This window comes from Tauraco erythrolophus, chromosome 4 (genome assembly GCF_009769465.1).
Source record: "Tauraco erythrolophus isolate bTauEry1 chromosome 4, bTauEry1.pri, whole genome shotgun sequence".
NCBI lineage: Eukaryota > Metazoa > Chordata > Aves > Musophagiformes > Musophagidae > Tauraco > Tauraco erythrolophus.
The window spans coordinates 83,427,312-83,438,926 of NC_141468.1; positions in this window are offsets into that span (position 1 = coordinate 83,427,312).

Here is an 11,615-nt window from a genome sequence, read left to right on the forward strand (position 1 = left end):
TTTTGTTGAACATATGGATTTTAACTAGAGCTTGGCAGAACAAGACCCTTGTTCAGTTCAGTGTGTTGGGCTGCTGGGGAAACTAAATCAGAAGGATGACTGAATTATTAGTTAGGATTTTTTCCCTTTCTGTCGACTGGCAAGTAAAATGATACTGGAAGCCAAGAGATCCGGTTATAAACAGGAAGCTGGCTTTCCATTTCTTAGGTTTTTCAGTGCTGTAAAATTGGAAGAATTAATTTTGCTGTGCAACTAACTCCTGCAGTGCAATGAAGGCTTAAATGCTCAGGACCCAGATGTCATTAACTGCCAGGCCCCATAAACACTGGCTTGAACAAGCGAAATGAACGCTAATTCTCCAGTGTTTCAGATTCAAGATGAAACATGGATTCATTCCTAGGAAGTGCAGAACTGGTACTACTTAGTCTTGTAGCAAAAGGACAAGAAAGGAATTCAGTAAGGTATAGATCAAGAAATACTTTGGATTTCTGCTCAGTTTAAGGTGCAGTAAGATTTGTATCATCAGAGATGTCTTGATTTAACTAAGATAAAATTTTGACGCAAACTGGTATCTTTTGTCATCAGTATGAAAGCACTAGGATAAGACAGCATTATTCTTCAGTTGTTACTGGAAACTTTCCAGCATAGAAGAGAGCCTATATCCCTGCCTGTTAACCCCAAGCTCATGGCTCAACTTAAGAAACAGAACAAATTACCAGAAGGTAATAGGAAACAAATTGATTCCCCAGACCAAAATAAACCGTGGTCTCCAGACACTTTCCTCTTAGTACTTCCAGCTTTTAAAAAGGATAGTCCTACTTTTATTCAGGCAGGTCTTTTCTTTTTACCTGCCTGTGTCATCCTGCGACAGTTACACCACAAAGAGAAGAAAAAACGGTTTATCAGCATATCTGGCAGGTACAACTTCGCTGTTGAACCCTCCATGTATAAATCTGAATGAGTTGCAAAATCACCCAGAGAAACATTACGTGTATCATAAAAATCACATTAAATCACAATATATTCAATTTTCCTTTCCTTTCTGGGGAAGAAAAAGATTTTTTTCTTAATATAACTGTCTTAAAGAGTTTGAGAAGCCACAGCAAATCAACAACACTGGCACTAGTTGTCAAGAACCAGCAATATCTTTTTTGATAACAGTTGATCTTCAGATAAAGTATAGATATTCTAGCAAATAGTAACATACACCCAACAGAGGACAGGACAGCTTTGAATATAAAAGCATTAGACTTTGATTAACACATACTCTTTCTTTTCTCACTAGCACTGGGTTTTAGAGCTTTGGCTGGGAGAGATGCAGATGATGACTACAGAGAGGTGGGTGAGTGTCAGAGCTGCACAACAAACGTCCTTGCACATCAATGCTTCGAATGTCAAAGATATGAACTGATCATCAAGTACAAGCCTCTGCCTGGGAGAGGGGGAAGTGTCAAAAAGGCATGGAAGGTAGAGGAGAGCCCTTAGCTATTGGCAACTCCTAACGTGTAATGATCATACACATACTATAGCATGTGTTCTGAACAATGGAAGTGCATCACAATAAATATAGATATTGTCATTAAGGTCTCAGCTAAATTATAACTCAGAAAATTAACTTACTGTCTCCATAATTTTCTTAGCATCTTATATTCTATCCCAAGTGTGTTTAATGATTACATTCAAAATCACTATTTGCTGTTAAGGTTTTATCCCAGAAATGGCTGCCTTATGATGATGGAAGATCTAGTCCCTGTATATACCCGAATTATAGCCAAATTTGTGGCTGCTGACAATGGTAAGATTTCCGGTTGGCTTGCTCCTCTTCCAAACACACATTGCACAGCAGCCGCCACTACAAGTCTGATAGACATGTCTGGCATCAGCACTGGTATATTTACTTCTATTGGAAAGATAAGAGACTTCATAAAAGCCTTTAAAAATTATTCAGAAAAAAAAAAAAAGAAAAATAAGAAAGGAAAAATCCATAACAAACAAAACAATAAAGATGATAAAAAAGTAAGTCTGATTATAAATTTGATCTAGAGAAATTGTGTACTCTATCAGCTTCAGGTAAACCACCTGCACAATGAAAACTAGGTGAAGCTGGACTTGGTATGCATCTTAACCAGAGAACAAAAATCTGGTATTGTTTTTTAGCACGTGTGTGTACTTCCCAGCTATAGATCCCGAAGTGTTTATAAAGCTCCAGAAATATAATTATTTCCATTTCATAGCCAAGGAAATTGAAAGGCAAAATTAAGTAGTTTGCTGAGGGCCACACAGTGAATCATTTGAAGAGCCAAATTGTTACTGTAAATCACACCTGGGCAATGATTATGCTGCTATGACTCAGACAAGATATTATTCTAGAACATCAATTGCTGCTGCATATCCAGTGTCATACACTGGCTCCTACACACTCTTCATTATGTTCAGCTGCATGCTGGACTTCTTAACTTGTCTCTATTTTGCTCAGCCAGAAAGTAGGTGCTTTTCAGAATTCGCCTTTCCAGAGTTGGAATTTTCTTCCTAAAAATTTTAAAAGCACTGTTTAAGCATTTAACTTCATTTTGCCAGCTAACTTGCATCCAGACTCAGCAAAACAATCCTATAAATGTGTTTTTGAGGATAATTTCCTGGTCACTGACAGTGGATCTGAGATAAAAGTCCGGGAAACCCTCCCATGACTGTACCAATATCTATATTCTGAAGCACAAGAGAATAATGTGGTTTTCTGATGCCCACAAAGTAAACAAATTAGAAAAATATTTTGAACTCACTTGAAGTGTAGGCAAGCCCCATCACTTGGGACAGAAGTTCTACTTAGTGGTTTTTCAGTTCACAAGCACTGTTGAAAAACTGCCCTCACTGAGCAGGAGGTAGACACTTCTGATATCTGTCCATTGTCACAGCTTTTGAACATTTGGCTCTCAGTAACTTCTGAACACCGGATGCATCTACGGGAATTTCAAAAATTTCATAGACAGTGCTGTTACTCCCCAGTAACATCAGATATTGTAATTTGTATAAGCTTTTTTGAGTCTTCTGCTAACAGAAGCATCCACATGAAGTACCTTCCATCTTAGTGAACTAGCTTATACCTTTCAACCATAAAATTTATTCCATTTAAACAATTAAGCAGACACTTCTCTTTCAATGTGCTGTATAATCTCAAAAAGATATACTAAACATAGCTAAAACCTTTTCAACAATTTACTGTTTCAAGCCCTCATTGCAATTTTACGAAAATCACCCCATGCCTACCCATACATCAATTATTTTCGTTCTGACATCTCTCTTTTCCCTTAATTTTAAGATGAATCTATCATTCCCTTTCCGACTGCAGAAGTGCTGCAGAGGCCACAGGTGCTGAATTCCACCACAGAACTGCTGCATTTTAGCAGTAAAACCAGGCGCCTTTGACATCATAAAATTTTCTCTAAGGATTTACCTAACCAAAAATTGAACATTTTTGCTACATTTTTAGTTCACAAATAATTTTCAGAAACATTTTCAATTTTTTTTTTCTTCTTTTCACAGGTTTATAAACTCCCAAACTAGAAAAAACCTCACCATCATAATCAAGTCTGACCGTCGATATGCATAGATAACAGGATCTTTTCCATGAGGCCTCTTTTAGAGGGAGTCTCATTTTAAAGATATCAACCTATGGTGAGTCTACTACTTCCTTCAACAAACTGTTCTAATATTTAATTATAGAAATCTACATCTTTTGTAAGATGGAATTTGTCGAATATATCTGCAAAGGAAAAAGGCCCCATGAGTCAGGTCTCTTTCATATCTATTCAGACAAATACATACACAGAACTGTAAGGTACATCACACCCTAAGGCTCATTTGCCACTATCTAGAACAGTGCAGTGTTTCTCCTTTCTGCTTTGTCCTGGTATTTATTTTCATACTCTTCCTAAAGGACATGTCCAAAAGGCGGAAATGCTCTTTCCAGTGCAGGGTGTAGAAATGAGGCTTAGGTCCCTGTTGCTAGATGTAAGCTTCTCTTTTATCCACCTAAGGATGAATTTCAGTGAGTACTCATGTTGTAATAATTTCTGAGGACCTATCAAAGTCCTTTTCTGAGTCACCATTTTCAGAAACAGTCTCCCTAAATGTTCCTCCTAAATATATATACTTGGTGTTTGGCTTTGTTTAAATAAATTTTACTGGTTCTTGACCATTCACCAGGCAATTCAAGCCAGTTTATAAAAGTATTTTATCTTTCTCATTGGTATGTTTATCTAATTCTGTGTTCACCAAACCCTTATCTAAATGGTTGGCAAAAACATTGAAGAGCATTGGATCAAACCTTGATCCGTAGTCAGCACCACCAACGATGTTGTAACTCAGTGATGCTTCTTCATTAACATCTCCACTCTAAGATCTGTCACTAAGGCAGTTTTTAATCCGTTTAATGTGACTCTTTAATCCTGTATAGTGCAAGTTGCTATAGATTGCTTGGGGCCCTTGTTTGTCTGTTTGCTTTTTGAAAAGATGGTATATATTCCTAAAGAAAGTAACTTGGAGAAATCCTAATATACGATAAAGACATTGACAGCACCGTGTTTGTACCAGCCTAAGGAGCACTCTACACTCTAAGTAGAGATGAGAAAGGTTTTGTGTTTGTTCCGTGAGACTGGTTTTGCATCGCATGGTGGAGATAGGTATTTCCACTAGTCTCCCAAAGTGTGGAAGTTAGGTCCCTACAAGACAACAGGGCAGGACTGACGCCTTCATTTTCTACATTTTGATAAGCTGGCTAAATTTAGCTCCTTGGTACGTTCCTTTGAGACTCCTGGGTCTAAAATAATCTAAGCCTGTTGATATGAATATGTTCCATTTTAGCAGTTACTGCCTTACCTCTTTCTTTGTTACAGATGGCAAACTTTCATTTCCATCCACAACATCATATGGGATGGATACATCCTCCTGTTTCATTCCAAGTGCAGAACAGAAATATTTATTAAACATTTCTGCCTTTTCTGCGTCATTATTTATGATTTCTACCATCTGCATCTTCAGTGGGACTATATCTGACCTAAGATTCTTTTTGATGCTAAAACGTTTTTAAATTGCCTTCTTGTTGTTTTTAAACATATTGGCCATTGATGTTTAACCAAGTTAATTTCTTTTATCATTTACTTGTAAGTTTCAGTATGTAACTTAACCTCTCTTTTTCCATTCCTGATACATCATTATTTTATGCTTTTATACTACCTTTATTTGTTTTAATCGGGACATTTTAACTACTGTACATTTTTGTGTGCAAGTTTACGTCCTTGAACAACTCCCAGTATTCATTAATATTTCCTAATTAAAATTTACATTCCTGCTCAGTTATGCTAACTGATTTAAGCTTGGATAAACTGACCCTCAAAAACATCTAAGTATGCCTACTTAGTGTTATATGCAATGCATATTCATAAAGTAAATATAACCAGGTTGTGATTACTAGTCCTTACCGCTTCTTCCTGTTAGATGGTCACTGGTGGGCAATGTTTATCTCTTTGGCCATCAGAACAATGTTCAAGTTTGAGCTCTTTTATGAATCTCTACACGCTGAGATTATCTGCTACCATTTTTGCCAGGTCTAGGGAATCCTGATGCTGCCAAACCAAAAATCTCAGCAAATATTTCCCAGTTCAAACTCTACTATGATAGCAGAGGATTTGCTTCTCCCCACACTGAAGAAAAGATGCTGAAAGAGCAGCTCATCCCACTGTCTACAAGGTTGTTTTTTCTCTGCAATGTACACAGATATCCTATCTCTACTTATATTTTGACTCAGAAGTCCTGAGTTCCTGTTACGTGTTTATTTTTGACTCTTCAACATGCAACATTATATTTGATGCAACAGTCCATCTCCAATCCTTCTTCTTAATTTAAGAGGATTAAAAAAAAGAATAACAACTTTCGGTAAGATTCCAGCACTGTTACATCTTACCAAGTTTCAGAAATATGAACTATATGACATTTCTCCTCACATATGGATACTGCCTCTGCCTACTTATTGCCAAGATGCTTGAACATTGCGCTAGTGATTTTTTTACAACATAACATGTCCTTTATCATTTGGTTTTATTACATGTCTCTTATCCTGGTTGTAATTCATACACACAGAAGTGCAGACACACAGATTCATATTTGCCACAATTTCCCTTATTCTTATTCAACTCCACGCTTAGACTAAGGCCCTTCTGGCAGCCTTCATTGGCTGGTATGGCTCCGAGATGGTCAACAGAATCAGTTTCCCATCATCAACAGCCTGTTAGACGATGCCTGGACATTCTGCTAACTTAAATCTCACCTAGGCTTGACTTCAAATTCTTTGTCTTTGATCTAGAAAAACAGAAAATTGTCAGTTGTCCTCCTACTCCCTTGGAATGTCTTGCAGGTTCTTCCTAGTAGGATGTCAGGAAAGCTATTAAGAAGGACTACATTTTGTTGTCCTGCTAAGGATACTTTCACAGCATCATGATAGTTTTTCAAGGTTCTCCTGGTCTGAACTACGCTCTAGTTCTCTTTATGAATGTTAATCCAAAAGTAACTTCTTAAAGTCAGTCAAACAATATGGAGAAATAAACCATTTCATTTACAACAAGTCATTGTCTTGCAGCTAAAATGATCAATTATAAATAGATACAGTATGACATAATTGCCACGTGAAACATCTTGCAGGCAATCTGTAGATTGAAATTCTTCGCCTAAACTATTAATCAAATAGCTTCAACTGATGAAAAAAGAATTCAGGTCTGCACTTGGATAATTCGCAAATAGAAAAAAAGAAATAGATTTGTCAAATCAATTATTCATTATGAGTAGTTCAACCAGATCTATCCCTTTTTATCATGTGCATTGGTTTTAAATTCTTAAAGTGGTTTGGGAACCTTAAAGAGTAAAATTTGCTATAAATGCTTAGTGCAATGATCATTTATATATGCCATTGTAAACATACAAACATATTTTACTCAGCATTGGATTCTGCAGTGGAGACCATGAGGGAGTGGTTGCAATACCTTTAACTCTCAAAAAAAAAGGTAGAAGCCTGATATTTTCCAGACAAACCAAAACATGAACTGGGTACCTGCAGTTTGAAGGTTACTGCTGCAAGTGTAAAAGCATCACAGCTTAAGGACCTGTTGGCACTTTGTCCATACCCCAGAACAATAAGATGACACCAACAGGGATGCAATGGCTACACTCCACAGTCCTTGGGTTACAGCAGGGGCCCAATTTCTAGAAATGCTCATTGCAGTTCAGTGCTGAATGTGTTTGGTGTTTTGTTTTGGATTTGTATTTTTTAGAGTTTCCTTTTTTAAAAAAAAAAAAAAACAACAACTTTTCAAGCTGACACCCAATCCAAAAATACTCAGCTTGCTAGGACAAATAGATTCATAGAAGCAAATAGACAAATATGTGACTACATCGCTGAGCTCAATCAGCGTGATTTGAGGTGGGATTTGTTTTTTCTAAAATATCTCTGTTTTCTGACAATTAGAGTAATATCATCAAATACGTCAGAATAGCTCAGATTCTGGCATCCTTGTCCATAGTATATAGCATCAAACTCTGTATGCAATCCATGCAAAAGCTTACACTGTGTACTTTATGTATTACTATAATCAAAACTACTTGCTAAATTTAGAAGATTAAATGTGATTAGAGAGATCAGTGACAAACATGATTTTGAAGTTTAACAATGACGTAAGTGACAGAAACAACATAATAAGATTTTCTTTTTAGGTGGTTGGGACAATGTGGTTGTTTGCTTTGTTTTGGTTTTTTACAGCTCTGGTGTTTAGCATAGAGGCTCTGGTTTTAAATCTGAATAAATCTGACATAGAATCACCTGGAGGATATAAGTATAAAACACTAGGAAGTCATGCCTACAACTACTTTTTTTAAACTCTTTCTGCATTAAGTATGCCACATCTCTGCATCACTTGTGCTACACTGTGCAAGCAATGCAGTATTAAAATGACTTTTAATGACAAAAAGCCCTCTATTTTAAGGTTGAACATCTGTTATCTGTTCAGACAGTGAGTACTCAATTCAATATTTGGGTGAATAATTTGCAAATTCAATGCATAGAAAATTTTGTAATAGTGCTAAGGTTAATCCATTTTTCCTGGGATGGTTTGTAGCCAAATGGAATGAAAATGTCCTCACACATTACTGCAGACCTGCTTACTTCTCTGAGAAACTAAACAGTGTGTTGGACAGTGCTGAAGGGTCTAAAGATAACATGGGATAAAATTGAAGGTATGAATAAAGCAGGAAAGAGAAAAGTGGTTTAGATACAAGCCTACAAAATGCACTTTTTAGTTCAGTACAGCAGAAACAAAGTAGTAAAAAAAAATCTACAAAGGAACCATAATGAGAGGTATCTCTGTTTGAATTTATTCATTGTTGCAACAGCAGCTAGTAACCTAGTTTCACGAAGAGACAGCACAATATCCTACACATGGTGTCGGATAGGAAGCTTTCAAAAGTCTTTAAAACAGGAAGAAACACCTTTGATCCTCAAATATTTAATCCGCAGTATATGGCTTCATATGATGTTGTTTATTTTAACACAAAAATACACCTGAAAATTTCATAGTTCTAATTACAGCACTCTATGATGTTTCTAATGGCATAGTATCAGGGTAACTAACCTCTTACTTCGTATTTCTTGAGGGAGATGAGTAGTCCGTGAAATAATTCAGTAGCATCCAGCACTGCTTGGTATTCGGAAGCTTAATGGGGAGTCAGTGACTGGTCGCACGGGTGGTCTCTTTGCTCCTTGGTCTAGTAGTTTGGCCGTAGCAAAGGGGATCAGTCTGGAAGATGAGGGCCATGGAAGAAAAGTGTGCTTACATTTCTACATGTTCTTTTGATAATAATATATTAATAAGAGTACATTGAAGCGGAGCCCAATGGAAGTTGTTCAGTGCCCTTTGGATGAGGCCTCAAGAATTCACCATCTGCAGATTGCAAAGATCATCAACAGCAAAAAGGAGCAAGAGAATAGTAAATGGATCTGAGGACTGTTAAAATTACCTTCTCCTTTCCGCCCCCATCCCTGTTATACACAATACAGAAAGTTAGCATGAGATTCAGGAGCGAAAACTAAGCCTGAACCCCCAGCGCTGGACTGGAAGATCAGAACACTTTCATCTTTTTAACTTTTTGTTTAACTTTTAATAGTGAGCCTGGCTCACTATTCTCTAACAACTCTTCACAGCAAAGGTCTGGGGAACGAGGGAGGGGACAGGAGCAGGTAGGGAGCACTTTGCACCTCGCCTGCAGTTCTGCAAACCTCATGAAGTAGAGAAGTCCTGTTCTTTAGCAGGTTACCTAGACTTTCCTGGACACTTCATGTTGCCTCTTTTTTATTGGGCTTCTTGCTCCAAGGAATCTCCCAGGAACGAACTTTCCCATGATAGACTCTCACTGATGATTAAAGGCTATGTCATCATTGACCTTATGTACAACATCATTATTCACAGTTAACTGGTTCTTGGGTATGAAAAAGCTTTTTGTCCCTATAGAAAAATGAGATTATAACATTTTATCCAGAAATAAAGCCCAGTCTATTGATGCCTCATAGTGGTTACTTCAGTACTTGATTTCAACACATTAAAGAATTAATGACTTTCATATACGCTCCCTATGTATACTTTAAACTGGCACGGTTATAAAGTTGTGGGGTTTCAGGTTGATTCCCTAGCTTGGGAACAATAAAATGCAATTGTTGAGATCCTAGATTAAACCTGCATCTCTAACGAGATTGAACGTAGGACAAAGTTGCTGTGTATTGTCTGCTGGCTTTCAGAGTGGTCAGACCAATTTTCAGCTGTTTCTCTGAAATTGTGCCTCTGTTTTTAAGTCAAAAAAGAGTGCTTCATTAGGAACATCTAAGTGGGCATTTTGTGATTTGTTAGTGCGGTGTACTAAATGGCATCAAACGTTATTCTGCATGTTTCTCTAAAAGCCTACACAAAGTTTTCAGTCCTGTTAGTGCATGTTAACACATACTCCTGGCAGCTTTTCTATACTAGCTCAATCATAAGAACAGATCTAAATTTCACATGCACAAACCAGCTGCCCAAGAAAGAAACGAGATAAAAGTCCTATTTCAGACTATAACTATTTTAACACTCTCTACTCACCTTTCTAATACTGCAAGAGAGAGGTAATGGCAGAATCGTAAGTCATTACTGTTATGTCTGTTACGAATATCTTCTAATACTCAAAAGTTTCTTCCCAAAAATGTAAAAACCTTAAACTAATAATAGTATCATTTCTCTAAATGAACAGAATATCTGAGAAACTTTCTTGGACAATATAATTTGGATGTTTTCAACGTCGCTTATTTTATTTCACAACAAACTTACATTTTATCACATGATTGCTTTCCCAATTATAGTGCAAAATAAAAGGCATCATCAAATAGTTTAATAGGTGCAGAGGAAAATGTAGTTTTGTTCATCAAATGATGCAGAAAATAATGCGACAACAAAAAAAAATCTCTGTGTCGGGATGGGAAATTATTGCTATGGAGTTATTTGTCCTATATCTCCTCAATGGAAAGAAGGGACAGAGGGCCTCCAGGTTTGATTATTATTTTTCTGATAAAGTGTACACTGGGATAAAGGGAAGATTTCCTCTTCCAAGCAGGGTCTGCAGTCCTTCTGGTGAGTGTGTAATCTCAACAGTTAAAAGAAAAATCGCATTTATCCATAAAAACAGAAGTCCATGCTTAGGCTGCAGGGTAGGAGATTTAGGAAGAGAGACTGACAGTTTTTCTTTAGAAAACTGTTTGTATTTTTACCGCAATCTACTCAGACATATACTAATAGAATTTTAAAAGGTCTGTACACATCCACCGGTGCTCAGATCGCATGTTGATAAGTATCTCCCGGTGATTTTCAGATCTCCGGCGAGGGCCAGTGATTACCTCCATCTGCCTGGCAATACAAAGCACTAATCTGTCTTAAAACAAAGGGCCCGAAGAGCACAGGGGGCAGCAAGGGGTGGATCACCATTGCGTGCTGCAGTGCTCTTACGAGGGCCCGCATCCAGGTCTCGGAGCGCAGGTATGTATTATTTATAGCCGTGTCTCTCTGTGATTACCTCCAGTTAACTCGAAGCCTCTCTTAAAACAAAGGTTGCTCCAGTCCTGCTTGCCATTGGTGTGAGCCTTCCTTGCTCCTGCTCTCCCCCACTGGTGTAAGCAGACATAACAAGCCTCTCTCTAATTAGCTGTCTTTAAGGCAGGGCTAAGTGGGCTCAGTGGGGGGAATGGGCTTTCTCAGGCCCCTCCAAGCCTCTCCTCGGCACTGGCAGACAGAGCGCACGTGGCCTCCAAGAGGCACAGCAAACTCACTGACATTATGTCCACGGGTTATCATTATCATCTTTTTTTAAAAAAAAAACCTGATCGATCGCTCCCAACCACAATGATGCTTCAGGGCATCTCTCTCTGCTGGGGAGTGATTGACCATTGGGTATCATTAAAGAGGGGAGGTGAGGGGAGGGAGATGAGGGGAAGATGGAGGCGGCTGCGGTAGCAGCACCAGCTCCAGCTCCTCCTCGCACACACTTCTCCCTCCCGG